General features: G+C 47.2%; 1 protein-coding gene across 1 annotated transcript in view; it reads right to left on the bottom strand.

Moving 5' to 3' along the window:
* LRRFIP1 (LRR binding FLII interacting protein 1) overlaps positions 1 to 264 on the bottom strand; it is an 82864-nt gene extending 82600 nt beyond the window's left edge. The window contains exon 1 of the mRNA XM_078071510.1: positions 152 to 264. The gene's annotated coding sequence lies outside the window, so the exon portion shown is untranslated. The remainder of the gene's footprint in view (positions 1 to 151) is intronic.
* Between the last annotated feature and the right edge of the window lie 14466 nt (positions 265 to 14730).

Here is a 14730-nt window from a genome sequence, read left to right as displayed (position 1 = left end):
CCGAGCCGAGAGGAGGGACGGCACCGGCCTTCCCAGCACGCGCCTCCTCCAGCCGCAGGAGGAGGCTCCTTGTTTCAAAGTCCAGGGGGCAGAGCAACGCCACGTTTCCTGACCTCGCCAGGCTGGGGCAGATTTTCATGGAAACGCTAACCTGTCCTGGCCAGGCCCCGTGCCCGCGGTGCCTGGAACCTGACTGCGCGCCGTCCTCCTCTCCTACTTCGACGCTGCCCTCCTACCCAGGAGCTGCTTCTCAGAAAGAGCACCTCCCCGCCTCCAAACCCGAACTTTGAACAGAATCGCTTGGCCTAATTCTCTGCAAAGGCGGCTCCAGAAAGTCTTGCGAGACCACAGATTAACATTTCGATGTGACAATACCCCAATTTCCTACTCTGCCACCCTAATCCAATTCTCGCCAGCATGTTAGCGCAAGACCTGTGCGCACGGACCTTCCCACTGTGGACCCGGCGCCCCTGAGCACCAGGCTTCCCAGGAGGGGGCTCGTAAAGGAAGGGGTTAACTCGGAGGGTGGGCGGGCAGAGGAGGTACCCGAGGAGGACCTGACCTAGTTGAGAGGGTAGGGGCCACAGAAAAGAGAGGCTGAGTAGATGTCTGGAGTGACCGCTGTGGGAGGAATTCACCAGGCTTCAACTCTGATTAAGGTGAACACAGCGCCACGCTTTCCAAGCTTTGACGGGTAGCATCATTAGGTTTGCCAAAATAACTTTCCAAGAGATTGAAATGCCTACATTTTAATACCTGTTTTCTTGCTATACCTCTTTTTAAATATGTTAGTGTGTTACAATTCTTAATTCTTGAGAGTTAAATTCACTGAAGAAAATAATTTTACACTGTTCTGCACAAACAAGTACAGAACTTACAGAATTTATCATGGAAAGCAATTATAATTTTAGTAGTAACTTCACAGATGAGAATAACAGACAATAAAATAGCCTTCTTTGAGACTTCAGTTTGAATATTCCAATCTAGATAGGCGAATCCTAGAGCTACTAGCCATCCTAAACCCTGTGACCTCATCTCCCATAGCCGGGCACAGGGAACAGGTGTCATTTGCTGGAAGGCATCTGCATTCTCCCCAACCCCCAGGCAGCCATCCAGTCTCTAGGTATCAGCTCCATGAAACCATGCAGGGAAGGGGTTAAATGGACTCTGGAATTAAAGCATCTGGTTCAGGGGCACCTGGGGTGGCTCAGTAGCTTAAGCATCTGACTCTTGATTTCAGCTCAGGTCCTGATCTCAGGGTCCTGGGATCTAGGCCAGCAGCAGGTTCTACTCTCAGCCCAGAGTCCGCTTGTCCCTATTGGTCTGCCCCGCCCCCCTGCCTCAAAGAAATAAATAATATATATTTTTTAAGATTTTATTTATTTGACAAAGCAAAAGCAGGGGGAGCAGGCAGAGGAAGAGGGAGAAGCAGGCTCCTCGCTGAGCAGGGAGCCCGATGTGGAACCCCATCCCAGACTGGGATCATGACCTGAGCTGAAGACAGATGCTCGGCCAGCTGAGCCACCCAGGCATCCCAATAAATAAAATCTTAAAAAACAAAAAAGCACTTGGTTGAATTCCTGGCTCTGCCACTTATTGTGGGACCTAGAGCAAGTTGCTTAGCCCTGTGTCTCAAGCTTCATCTGAAACATGCCAATGGTAAGGATAATGCCCCCGGTGTAGCGCCCCCGGTGTAGGGGAGGACCAAGGGCACCCACGTGCAGAACCAACCCCCCCCCCCCCCCAGCAGCCCTGCAGACCAACACTGTTGGTCAGCCACTCTCTTCCCTTGGTCACCAGAGTCCCCATCCAAGGCGCCCAGGCCTTCCTGTCCTTCTCTACAGCAGGAAGGAAGTGGGGCAACAACAGGTTCAAACAGCCGAGAAATGGGATGACCAGGGAAACTTCGGGAAGGGCTGGCTGCAGAAGCTGTGGGTGGCAGGACACTGTCAGGGAGTAAGAAGCAACTACTTTTAGTCCTAGGAACAAACTAACGATACTGGCAATAAAAGAATAATAGTGCCCAGGAGATTTCTTATTGCACAGAGTGGTAGCACATTAGAGAAACCTGCTCTTCTAACACCCTTCCAGATGGGACACCACTGACTGAGTGTGTCTCAGTCCAGCTGACCCCGTGAGATGGCCAAGCCTCAGAACCATTCCAGCCACGGGCAAGTGGCAAAGTCTATACTGTAAGTAGAGCGAGCCCCGAATCCTGCTTCTTGGTGTTATTATATAGATCCCGGGGCCCAAGAGTAACATGTAAAGGGTCTATCTAGTTGCCTTCTGTTAATTTTGATTATAAGTAGGTCTCTAATGGAAAGGGCCCCTCATTGAAGCCCCCTTCCCAAACAGGCCTTTTTTTTTTTTTTTTTAACTCATAGCAAGGCCACTTGTGAGGATGATTAATGAGTGACTGGAACCTACAAACTTGTTTTTGGAAAGTGCACGAAGACGTCAAAGACGGGTGCGGCTGTGAAAAGTGACGTTCTGTAGAATGGGACACACTCCAAGACACATTTCCCCGTGCTCACGGCTTGAAAGGCAGCTTGGCACAGTAACAGAATTGAAACCGCCTGAGAGTGTCAGGTGAGAAGGAGCACTTAGGAAGCCTTGGGTTCCCAGGGTGTCTTCGAGAGGGCTGAGTGGCATGGGTGGGGTGCTCAGGAACAGGGCGGCCCTCCGCCTAGCCGGGACCAGTTCTCCCCCAGGTCCTTGTATGAGGAGCTGTGAGGTTAAGGACACTGGTCCAATTTCCCAGTTCCACCCTCTGTTGGTCAGGGTGCCCCTTGAAACAGGTTGACTAGGAGGTTCCAGCCCCTTCCCAGGTGCCAGGCGGTTAAGGACCTGCAGACATGCAGTCACTGCTCAGGCCAGGGAGCTCTGTATGGGGAGGTGTTGTAGGTGTTGTAAAAGCTCTGCCTTGTCCTGGGCATTCCTAGAAGCCGCCAAGCGTGGGATCCTCTGTGCCCTCCCGACAAAAGTTAAATGTCCAACATCTAAAGAAGCAGTTCTCCGACGTACCATAGGATTATATGCAGGGACTTAATTTCTTAAGGAGCCCCTAAGAAAAGAACCAAAGGTAAATAGAGCTGTCTCACTTCGTTCTGGGAACATCAGAATCATAGCTAACCAGCAAATGCCAGAACATTTAACCAACGTGGCCACACCCAAACTTGGTTTACTCATCTCCACGGTGTTGGCCTGTTGCTCGATTCACGAGCTTCGCCTCCTCCTGTGGTTTGGTTCTAAGTGCTAGAACCACAGAGACAAGCCCTTCCTGGGATCCTAGCACAGAGCAGGGGACAGACGGTGGAGGTGGGGGAGGGGCTCTCAACCTCCCCTTAATCAGATGACTGACCCGAAACCATTTTTCTAAGTCACACCCGTAATTGCTGTTTTTCGTGAACATGAATCACTATTCATATTGATTACAACAAAATAAACAACTCTAAATACTTTTACAACAATGAGCTTATTTTACTTTATTTATTTATTTATTTTACTTTATATGGATCCTTTTGACTAATATCACAGGACACGTCATATTAAAAAGCTGGTTCATGAAGAGATTACCCAGGCCTGCGCAGCACCTTTCCATTTACAAAGCACTTTATACACACACCAAGGCCCACAAAGGTCATGTAACTTGTCCGCAGACCCGCGTTGTAAGAATGAGGCTGGGCTCACTAACCCAAGTCCCCACCAAAAGTCTGAGCCCTTAGCATCCCGTGCATAGCACAATAGAGTTGCCCTCCTCCCAGCCACCACCCAGAGGTCCTCACTGGGAACGGACAGTCAACAGACAGACCAAGTGAATGTCCTCAGTGGTCCCCCCAGGCTTGCCCGTACCAGTAACCCCCTCTTCCACTCCAGGGGTGCTGAAAAAGCCGTGTACACACCCAGATCAATGTGCTAGCCAGCTCTCCCCAGAAAGACTTCGGGCATTGGTAGGGGGCATCTAATGGAGGGCAGACACTGCCTGGCATCTGCAGAGAAAGCTGCACCCCATGCAGCAGTGAACATAGCTGGTGGGCCAGAATCCGGGCTGTCTCCAGTGGACAGAAGCATCTGGAGCAAGAGTAGCTGAAAAGAAGACTGAGCTAGTTTCCTGCTCGGGCGCCTGGGTGGCTCAGGCACCTAAGCCTCTGATTCTTGGTTTCAGCTCAGGTCATGATCTCAGGGTCGTGAGATGGAGCCCTGAATCAGGCTCCGTGCTGGGCATGGAACCTGCTTGGAATTCCTGCTCTCCCTCTCCCCCTGCCACTCCCCCTACCTACTCGCACGCTTTCTCTCTCTCTCTTTAATACATACATACATACACACACACACATATAGCTCCTGCTTATGGGGCACTCACCTGTGTTGGGTGTCATACAACCACATCCTTCATTCTCTCAGCTATCTATGACTTGGCACTCACCCTCCCCTCCACTAGGAGTGGGCCCTTCTAGGATGGGAGGGTGTTCTCACCTTGGAACACGGGAAGCACTTCACAAATGATGGATGGGTGCGTGAATGATTCTCCTGATAAAATGGAGGACTTTGGCAGGTTATCATTAACTCTCACTGATCTACTTTTTTTTTTTTAAGATTTATTTATTTGAGGTAGAGGGAGTGAGAGAGGGAGCAAGAGAGCACGAGGGCAGGGAGGGGCAGAGAGAGAGGGAGAAGCAGGCTCCCCACTGAGCAGGGAGCCCGATGCAGGACTTGATCCCAGGACCCTGAGATCATGACCTGAGCCAAAGGCAGACGCTTAACCGACTGAGCCACCCAGGCGCCCCAGGAATTTTTTGTTTGTTTGTTTTAATAACTACCTACTACTCAGCAATTCACCAGACTTCTTTCAAACTGTTTGGATTTTCTAAGGAAGGTGGCGAGTTTGAGTTTTGGTTGGACTTCACCGGAAGTGGTGGCAGGAAGCCCTGGGGAGGTGTCCAGCAGGCCCGGCTGCCCCGTTGGATGTGCGAACGGGGTTAAGGTGCTGAGGAACATGGGAGCATGCCCAGAAGAGGAAAGAGGCAAGGGGAGGAATCATGGGGCTCCGAGGTGTGTCAGCAATAAGCCAAGACAGACAAGGGGTGGGCAGAGAAACAGAGAAAAAGGCGTCTCCCAAAAGCCACTGTTCACGCGCTTCCCCAGAAGGCTGGTGTGAATATCCGTGTTACATAAGGCGGATGGGGGGGAGAGAACAGGGTTGAGGAAGCCTTTAATTTACAACTAGGAAAACATGGGCTACTGCAGGCTGTTGTTAAAATTCTACAATCAACCATTTTCAGTGGTTTGGGCACGTGTAAGGAATGGCAGATCGCAGCATGGGAGGAAGAAGGGATGGGGGAGGGTCCGGGTAGGGGATGTGTTCATTTGTCTCTCTCTTTGTAAGGATGGGAGAGACTTTGGAGGCTGAAAGTTAGCAGCCAAAGGAGAGTGGGGGAAATTGGGGTAGGGGTGGGGATGGGTCTGAGACTCTGGTGCCCAAGGGGTGTGGGTGGGGCATGTATGGACTTGGGGATTTGGCCCTGATTCTGAGCTGAATGGAGAGAAATAAATCACGTGGCCAGGAGAGGCCAGATAACAAGGACCTTGGACCATAGAGCTGAGGGAGGAGGAAGGGCAGGAGAAGAGAAACTAATTGGGCCCGCCACGGAGCTGCCTGGGGCCCCACCGGGGTGATGCTGTTTCCAGTTCCCCAGCACAGAGCCCTGCCACGGAGCGCCAGAAAGCCCAACAATGCTGTCACAGGGTAAAATCTGATCCACACTTAACATAATTTCTAATTTATTGTACTCTGGAAACAAGTTCATCTCTAAGAGTATCCAGGCATAAGTCCATAGCAACCCTGGGGGAAAAATGTATCCATTTTTCCATGCCATCCCTCAGAACTGGTGATCCGAGGCCAGACCGAGGACCTGAGAGATCACAGAAACATCTCCCATATATCCTGACCAAGGAAACAGCCACATTCATCGGAATGTGAATTTTCTTACGAAAACCAGTTGTGTTTTTCATGAACACAACACACCACAAACATCAACCGATTATTCTCTAAAAATATTGAAAATAAAACAACTAAAATCCATTATGTATTTCTCAGCCATGTAGGAATAAATTGTGAAAAATCCCCCTAAGTTAACTCCAAAGCAAAGAAAAAGATATATCTATATATGTTCTCTGAATAGTCATTTTAAAATGCTTTTGCTCAGAATAAATAGTGACAAGGAAAAATAAGCTTTAGTCCAGAGAACTGTGTTCCCTAGCTAACTGAACACCCCACCAATAAGAAATAAACCAAATGCTTCAGTATATACTTAGGAACAGAATATGGTGATTAGATAAATGGAAGCAATATTTTTTTGAGGTTCTCACTCATTTATTTGGCTTGGGCCTTAGTCCTCTTGCCTATGAGTTTAACATTCTAGAAAAGATAGAACATTCCTTATAATCAGAGCCATGGAGCAAATTTTTACCCTCCAGAAATCAATCAGGCTACAGATGTGATTGACAAATGTCATTCACAGATAGGAAGTGTGGGGAACATAGGACTTTATGATGTGAATTTAAGTGGTACCCACAGCCAACACGGAAATTTAAGGGCAGGTGACATGAATTCAAAGGTTTAAAAATCAGGCACTCCCACTAATAAGCCGTTTGACTTAAAGACGACCTGACTTAAGGACACATGAGAACATCAGAAGTGAGCCCCCTTCCACCCCAAAGTACAGAAATTCCTGAAACAGCATCCCTAAAATCATCTCTCTAAGGAAAATAAAGACTAGTTAACACACTTCAGCATGGCACTAGAAACACATGCCCACACCCTACTGTAAGGGTATTTCCCCTCTGCACCCGATGCCCTGAAATACAGGGCCAAGATAAGTCATCAGCTAGTAGACGCCGGAAAAGTACCAGATCATGAGCAACTACTTTATCATCAGTTTGTATGAACTGTGTATCTTTACAGAAGACTTTAACATAGAATCAAGAAGTCTTACCTTTGAAAAATGGGTATTTTAGATGAAATTCAAGGGAAGTTTGAGGAAGAGCAAAGAGCAGCAGTCTGGAGAGGCATGTTTGGCACAAGAGTGGAAATTCTGGAATAACTGGAGATCAAATAGCCACTCCTGACCACGTCACTCCCAGTACCAGCAAAGAGGTCAATTACAGGCACCTTTATACCCAACATCTTGTGGGGCGGCTTCGACCCGCCTTTGAACAAGGGGAGGGCGTGGTTCTCTGAGCCCACTGGAGGCTCTCGAAATGCTTCTTCCGACCAGGAGGTTTGGTTTTAGCTACTCAGATTATATTGAAGCACCCTCCTCTTATCCCCACTTCCGTGGAGGCATCCGGTATCAAATGTGGGATCAGACTTTATGAGGGAACTCTAACATAAATAGAGAGCAGGGTTTCTTAACCTCAACAATATGGACATTGTGGGCCAAACCATTCTTTGCTGTGGCATCTGTCACGGATGTTTAGCAGCGTCCTTGGCCTCTCCACCCTACTTGTGACAACCCAGAACGTCTCCAGATATTGCGAAATGTCCCCTGGGAGGCAAAATGCCCCCAGGGGAGAAGCCCTGGTCTAGAGGGGCTTGTACCTTCATCAAAGGCGTCCACGCTGTACAAGAACACTGACTTATCAACTTATACAAGTAAGTCATGCTCCAATAGATTCATAGCTACCCATGCACAGAAATCATGGTCCAGAAGAACTATTTCAAGCCACCGCCTAATATCTCTGGTTCTCTTTTTTCTTTAAGTGAGAACTCAAAAGCAAGGTCAGTTGTAGCAGGAAGAAAGTCAGCACCGGGCACTGCGAGACAGGAGGTGGGGGCCACAGGGTGCGAAGTTGGAAGCTGAGATTTCAGATGTGGTGCAGTCACGCCAAGGCCAAGGCCAAGGCCAAGGGGGTAATGGTGGAAGTAAGAGCCTTGCAAGCAAGAAGGTCAAAGAATGGAGTTTGGCTTCTTGGCCCATCTGGGTGGGTAAGCGCCAAGGAGTCGGGGTTGAGGGGATCCCCAGCAGCCTGTACAGCTGACCTGGAGACCCAGTGATTCCTGCAGAAAGCCCTCAAACCTCCAAAGTGGAGATTGGGGGTGGGGGTGGGAAATCTGGCTGGAATCCCTGCTCTGCTGCTTATTCGTTTGTAGTTTCAGGGACTCCCGTGACCCCTTCCAGTGTCCTATGTAAAAGGGGAGGGACGCAGCCACGATATAGGACGGCAGGTCACAGTGGGACCCCAGACTGGCTCGAAGAGCTTGCAGCACATTCTGTCTGTTCTTCCAAAGCACATAGACTATTTTTCCTGCAAGATAAGGGACTCTGGAATTACAGTTCACATACAGGTTTAGAGAAGCCGTAGGTAGTCTTGGTCATTTAATTAGTTTGGATTAGGTTTAAAGCCTTAATCAGCACTTCTGGAGCACTCTGGGAGCTCTGTCCTCTGTCGGCAGCTGCCCCCCCCTCAAGCCCAGAATTTTTGCACCGCCTACTGCTCTTCCCGAAGCCAGGCTTCCGGTGCTCTCGCCCTTAGACAAGTACATTCTGAATATGACTAGGTAAAAATGGATGCATATAGACAAAGACTGGAAGGAAACACAATAAACAACACAGCTGTTCTATGCAAGCGATGGCATCATGGGAATTTTATTGCTTTTCAGGGTACTTTAGATATTGTTAGAATGTTCTTTTTTTGTAATAGGTTAAGGAACTTGAACTTTATTCAGGAAGCAGTAAAGGACCCACTGTAAGTATTTGAATAGGGAGGTAGGATTTTGTTTGAACAAAGAACCTGTAGGCTACAAAACAAGTTGAAAATCGCCCTCATTATTCTTTTCCAAAATTTTCTTGATGGTCTCACTATTTACTCTTCTAGATTAACGTTAGAGCCCACTTGTCAAACATAGAACCAGTCCTGTCCCCTAAACTGGAATTTTATTTGAATTACATTATATTTATAAATTATTTGGGGATGGACTCACATCTTTACAACATTGGGTTTTCTCATTCAGAAACAAGGCATGTCTCTCTCCATTTTAAAATCTGATGTGTCCTTCAGTATATTGTAATAGTTTTCTTCATATAGGTCCTACATATTTCTTTAGTCCTAAATACTACTTTGAATGGGATCTTACCTTTTTGCCTTAAGTAAAAAAAAAAATCATTATTGTGGGATATGGCAGTGCTATGTTTTTTTTTTTTTAAAGACTTTTTTAATTTATTTATTTGCCAGAGAGAGAGAGAGAGAGAGCACAAGTAGGGGGAGCAAGAGAGGGAGAAGCAGACTCCCCGCGGAGCAGGGAGCCCGATGTGGGGCTCGATCCCAGGACCCTGGGATCATGACCTGAGCCGAAGGCAGATGCTTAACTGACTGAGCCACCCAGGCGCCCCTATGGGTTTTTGTTTTTTTTTTTTTTTATGTCATTACAAACGATTGCAAACTGAGCTCCCAGCTTTAGACTGATTTTTTGCATTAGGCATACACACAATCTGCAGATGGTTACACATTCTACCTCCTCTCCAGAGTTACACTGCGGATTTCTTTGTCCTGTCTGCACATCAGAAGGGCTGTCAGAGTAACATTCCAGCGGGCCTGGTCTACTGGTCTCATCTTAACATGGGTCCTCCACACCCAGCAAAACAGTAAGGACGAAGCAGCTTCGGAAGTTAGCGCTTGTGCTGTAATCACACAGGGCAGGACTCAGAGCTTGTTAGAATTTATTTATTTATTTATTTATTTATTTATCTATTTATTTAAAAGATTTTTATTTTTTATTTATTTATTTGACAGAGAAAGACACAGCGAGAGAGGGAACACAAGCAGGGGGAGAGGGAGAGGGAGAAGCAGACTCCCCGCTGAGCAGGGAGCCCAATGCGGGGCTCGATCCCAGGACCCTGGGATCATGACCTGAGCCGAAGGCAGATGCTTAACGACTGAGCCACCCAGGCGCCCCCAGAGCTTGTTAGAATTTAAATAGCATTAAAGTTACCAATAAGGTAAGCACAGGATCTGTTGTCAGTCACCTGCCGAGGGACCCGAAAGGAAGCAAATGACAAGTCTCAGAATAAGACGCTCTTGGCTAAAGGCTAGAATCTAATTTTGATCAATAAAAGATACACAGGCAAAGCAACTTGCAGAAGGACTAGCACTGAAGTGGGTGGAAAGTTAATTATTATTGTTGGTGTTTGAATACAATTGCTTTTTGCAGGACGAGGCCCTGGTGGAGGAACACACCGGGCTCAGGTCTGTAGGGCCAGCCCTGCCTGGGCGGAAAGCTTCGAGTCTGTCTAAACTTGCTGCTGGGGACGCCTGGGGGGCTCAGTCGGTGAAGCGTCTGCCTTCGGGTCAGGTCATGATCCCGGGGTCCTGGGATCGAGCCCCGCGTCGGGCTCCTTGCTCAGCCAGGAGCCTACTTCTCCCTCTCCCTCTGCTGCTCCCCGTGCTTGTGCACGCTTTCTCTTTGTCAAATAAATAAAATAAATCTTAAAAAAAAATAATAAATAAATAAACTCGCTGCTGGCCTCTGGCCAGTGTTCTAGGCCTCAGTGTTCTCATCTGTAAGATAGGAGTAATGATGTTAGCTACTTCGTATGGCCTTATAAGCAGCAAATGGGTAATTGTTCGTAATCAGTATTTAACTAAATAAAAAGCCAACTGTAAATGCAGGGCAGATTCTTGGTCTCTATAATGCACAATGTTACAAAATAATTTCAGGAGCATGCAATCTAAATCTTACATATCCAGTCACCATTTACCAAAGGGTGTGGGAGTTAACTTTTGTCCCAGACCAACCGCCCCTCCCTATGAGCCTTCCCGCCCCGCCCAACACAGCTCTGCCTGCCCCGTCTCCTGCTCAGAATGCACAGCATGCAGGTACCCCCTGGTGCTGGTTCAACCCTTAGAACCCCAGTACTAACTGGAATTCCACGTCAGGGGGCTCTTGCAGGAGTGACCATGTTACCTTCCTAGAACAAGAGGCCTGAACTTGGCCGCCGTTACTTTCTTTGAGGTGCATGGTCACTTCCTAGTTGCAATTCTAATCTAGATGCTGGACTTGAACTTCACAGGCCAGATAAGGAGGTATGATTGTGTCTCCAAAGAATGGTATTAGGCAAGAGAAGCTCATGAACTTCTCTTTTCGGGTGAAGAGGCGCTCCTACAGTAGGTATGGGTTTTTGAAAAAGAAGAAATTATCTGCAACTAAGAATATCAAATCTTTTTCTTTTTTTTTTAAGATTCCATCCATTTTTTGACACAGAGAGAGAGACAGTGAGAGAGGGAACACAAGCAGGGGGGAGTGGGAGAGGGAGAAGCAGGCCTCCCGTGGAGCAGGGAGCCCGATGTGGGGCTCGATCCCAGGACCCCAGGACCATGACCTGAGCCGAGGGCAGTCGCCCAACCGACTGAGCCACCCAGGCGCCCCCTGCAACCAAGAATATTAAAAAGATAGAAATATTCAGAGATTTCAGCCCTAATATTCTATGATTACCTAACTTGTATGCCCTACATTTAGACTAAAACATAATAAAACTATGTTTATCTCTGGAAGAAGGCAAAGGCGAGTAGGCAGTGAAGAACAGCAGTCTGGGAGAAAAGGCAGGGGAGGGGGGGTCCAACCCTAAGGCCTGCCTCCTGGTGGCCACAGGGGAGCATTTCCAGGGACCCTGTGATAAATGTTCCAAATTTGCTTAATAATATCAGATAATATAATGATAAAAGGGGGCCTTAGCACCCATGTTCTCTTTATGTCAATCCACATAAAAATTTCTAATTGATTCATATTAAATACAAAAACCAATTTATTCCTTCATAAGTGGAAGTAACCCCGAGTGTCCATCAGCAGATGAGTAAATAAACACAGTGTGGCCCATCCACATGATGGAAATATTCCTGGGCCTTAAAAAGGAGCAAGATTTTGACACCTGCTACCATGTGGATGAGACTTGAAGACATTATGCAAAGTGAAGGAAGCCAGACACAGAAGGACAAATATTGTCTGATTCCGCTTATACGAGATCCCCAGAATTGTGAAATTCACAGAGACAGGAAGCAGAAGGGTGGGCACTAGGCGCTGGGGGAGGAGGGCAGGGAGTCCGTGTGTCATGGGGACAGAGTTTTAGTTTGGGGAAGATGAGAAAGTTCTGGAGAGGGATGGTGGTGATGGCTGCACAACAGTCTGAATGCACTTTAAAACAGTAAAGATGCTAAACTTTGTTATGTATATTTAGCACAATTTAAAAAATAGTGGTAAAAAAACTCCAATTTACTCTGTTTACGCAGTATCACAAAAGAAGGAAGAGGAACGTCAGTGTGGACTTCTCCCCAGAAAACTGAAGTTATATGGTGTGAGTTCCAAGAGTCTGCACTCCACGTGAAATTGGCCACACGGAAGATCTGGAAATCCGTGTGGAAGAAATCTTCCAAGTATGTGACCAGTGCACATGTTTTAAAGCCATCTCCCTGCCATGACCTCTCTAAAGCTGCAGTTCACGGAAGTCGAAAGATTTAAGTCATCATGACCCTACATGAATTTTCAGATACCATCAGCAAAATAAGAACAATTAGGACTGGCAGGATGGCATTCTATGCGGACAGCTGCTAATTTAACTAAGAAAAGGGAGGGGGGCAGGCATGAGGCAAATACTGTTTGCTTTAAGTATCACATTTTACATTTTAGCCATTTTACCGTGGGAAAGCAACACGCAATAGTAAAAATTATGTTAATCAGATTCACAAAAACAGAAAGAAGAAAGGTGGGTTCCAGGAGCTCATGGAAGGAGACAGGGAATTGTTTAATTGGGACAGAGTTTCAGTTTGGGAAGGTGAAAACGTTCTGTGGATGAACAGGGGTGATGGTTGCAAAACAATGTGAATATACCCAAGATGCCACTCACCTAGAACGGCTGCATGGTAAATGTTTTGTTTTTTTGATGAGCATGTACTGTTTTTAAAGGGGGAAAAATAACACAAAGTTCATTGTCTTCCATAACTTCATTGGAAAAGAAAGGAAGGAAGAATGGAAAGAAAAACCTTTATGTTTTGTGTTCCTAGAGGCTTTTATTTATTTATTTATTTTTAAAGATTTTATTTATTTATTTGACAGAGAGAGACATAGCGAGAGCAGGAACACAAGCAGGGGGAGTAGGAGAGGGAGAAGCAGGCTTCCCGCAGAGCAGGGAGCCCGATGTGGGACTCGATCCCAGGACCCTGGGATCATGACCTGAGCCGAAGGCAGACGCCTAACGACTGAGCCACCCAGGCGCCCCCTAGAGGCTTTTAAACCTAATGAAAGAAACTGTAATGAATGAGGTGGGCGACCACTTCTACTTCATCCCTGCTTTTCTATCACGCACGCCTCTGGCATGCCGGTGGGGACCTGTGGCCAATCTCAGAATAATATTTTTAAATGCTTAAAGCAAAGTATATTGGGTTACAAAGTAAATGGATTATTCTGAAATATATTATTAAAATGTATTTTTAAATCGTGCTACAGTGTATCAATCAGAGTCCAATCAGGAAGTCTACACCAGTCCTGGTAACAGAAGGGTTGCATACAGGAGACCCATTGAGCAGGTGCTGGATGCCCGAGAAGGTAAAGGGGCTCAGGTCTCACGGAGGCAATGACCCTGGGGACAGCCGGGGCTGGGTTACCGTGCTCCAAAGGCCGGGGGTACCCAGAGCTCTGAGCAGGGTGTTTTAGAATCTGACAGGGTTCCCTGACGACGACGGGAGTTTCTGAGAGTGGGACAAACACTGGAAGCAGAACGGAACCCTGCGGCCGTTGCCCAGAGACGCGCAGAGAAACAGGAAGCAGGCAGGAGGAGTGGTTCTTTCTGCTGCGTGCCCTGCTGGCTGAGCCCCAGCCCCAGCCTCCCAGCAGGGGGAAGAAGGGGGGGCTGGAGCTTAACAGCTAGCACAGAGGCGGGCTTCTGTACTAGTGCATTCAATAACAAGACTTCGTATCTGCCATAGTGTTGACACGGTGGTGTGTGCACTCTCCCCAGCTGCCTGCAACCACTGAGAAGTGTCAAGCAACACCCGGGATCTCAACTGGTGGCCAAGTCACACACACTTCGAATACGACTGAAGTGTTTGGCCTATATTCAAATTGGAGGTAATGCTGTTCGTTTTCCCTATGCAATTTCAGGGATCTCTTGAAATCTAACCGAAGGCCCTTGGGGGATTCGTGGATCCAAGGTTAAGAATCTTTCTGGGTCTTTTAAGAGGTCAAATACAGTTCTTTGTCTTGTTTAATTTTGCTTTTAAAAATCACACACTTGGGGCCCCTGGGGTGGCTCAGTCTGTTGAGTGTCTGACTCTTGGTTTCAGCTCAGGTCCTGAGCTACTGGGCTCAGTGCGGAGTCTGCTTGAGATTTTCTCTCCATCTCTCTCTGCCCCTCCCACTTGTGCTCTCTCTCTGAAATGGATAAATAAATATTTTTTAAAAATCACATGCTTGATCATTGATACCACATCTCTTTTATGCTTTGAAAGAGAAAATAATAATAATGCAAATTCATGCCTTTGTGCATACCTCTCATTTCACTGATACTATCAACCACTCCTGCAAGTAGTGAATAGTGATCTTTGCATTTTATTGACTAATTACCTATTTCTGAATGCCACAGAAAGTAAAAAGAACACACACTGCACTTACATCCTTGTCCCGCACTCATGGTGGAGGTGGGTATTTTCAGATTCCTGGGTGGTCTTCAGAGTGTTTCCTGTAAT

Source organism: Halichoerus grypus, chromosome 4 (genome assembly GCF_964656455.1).
Source record: "Halichoerus grypus chromosome 4, mHalGry1.hap1.1, whole genome shotgun sequence".
Lineage (NCBI taxonomy): Eukaryota > Metazoa > Chordata > Mammalia > Carnivora > Phocidae > Halichoerus > Halichoerus grypus.
Note: the sequence above shows the minus strand (reverse complement) of the source record. Positions and strands in the feature narration are given on the sequence as shown.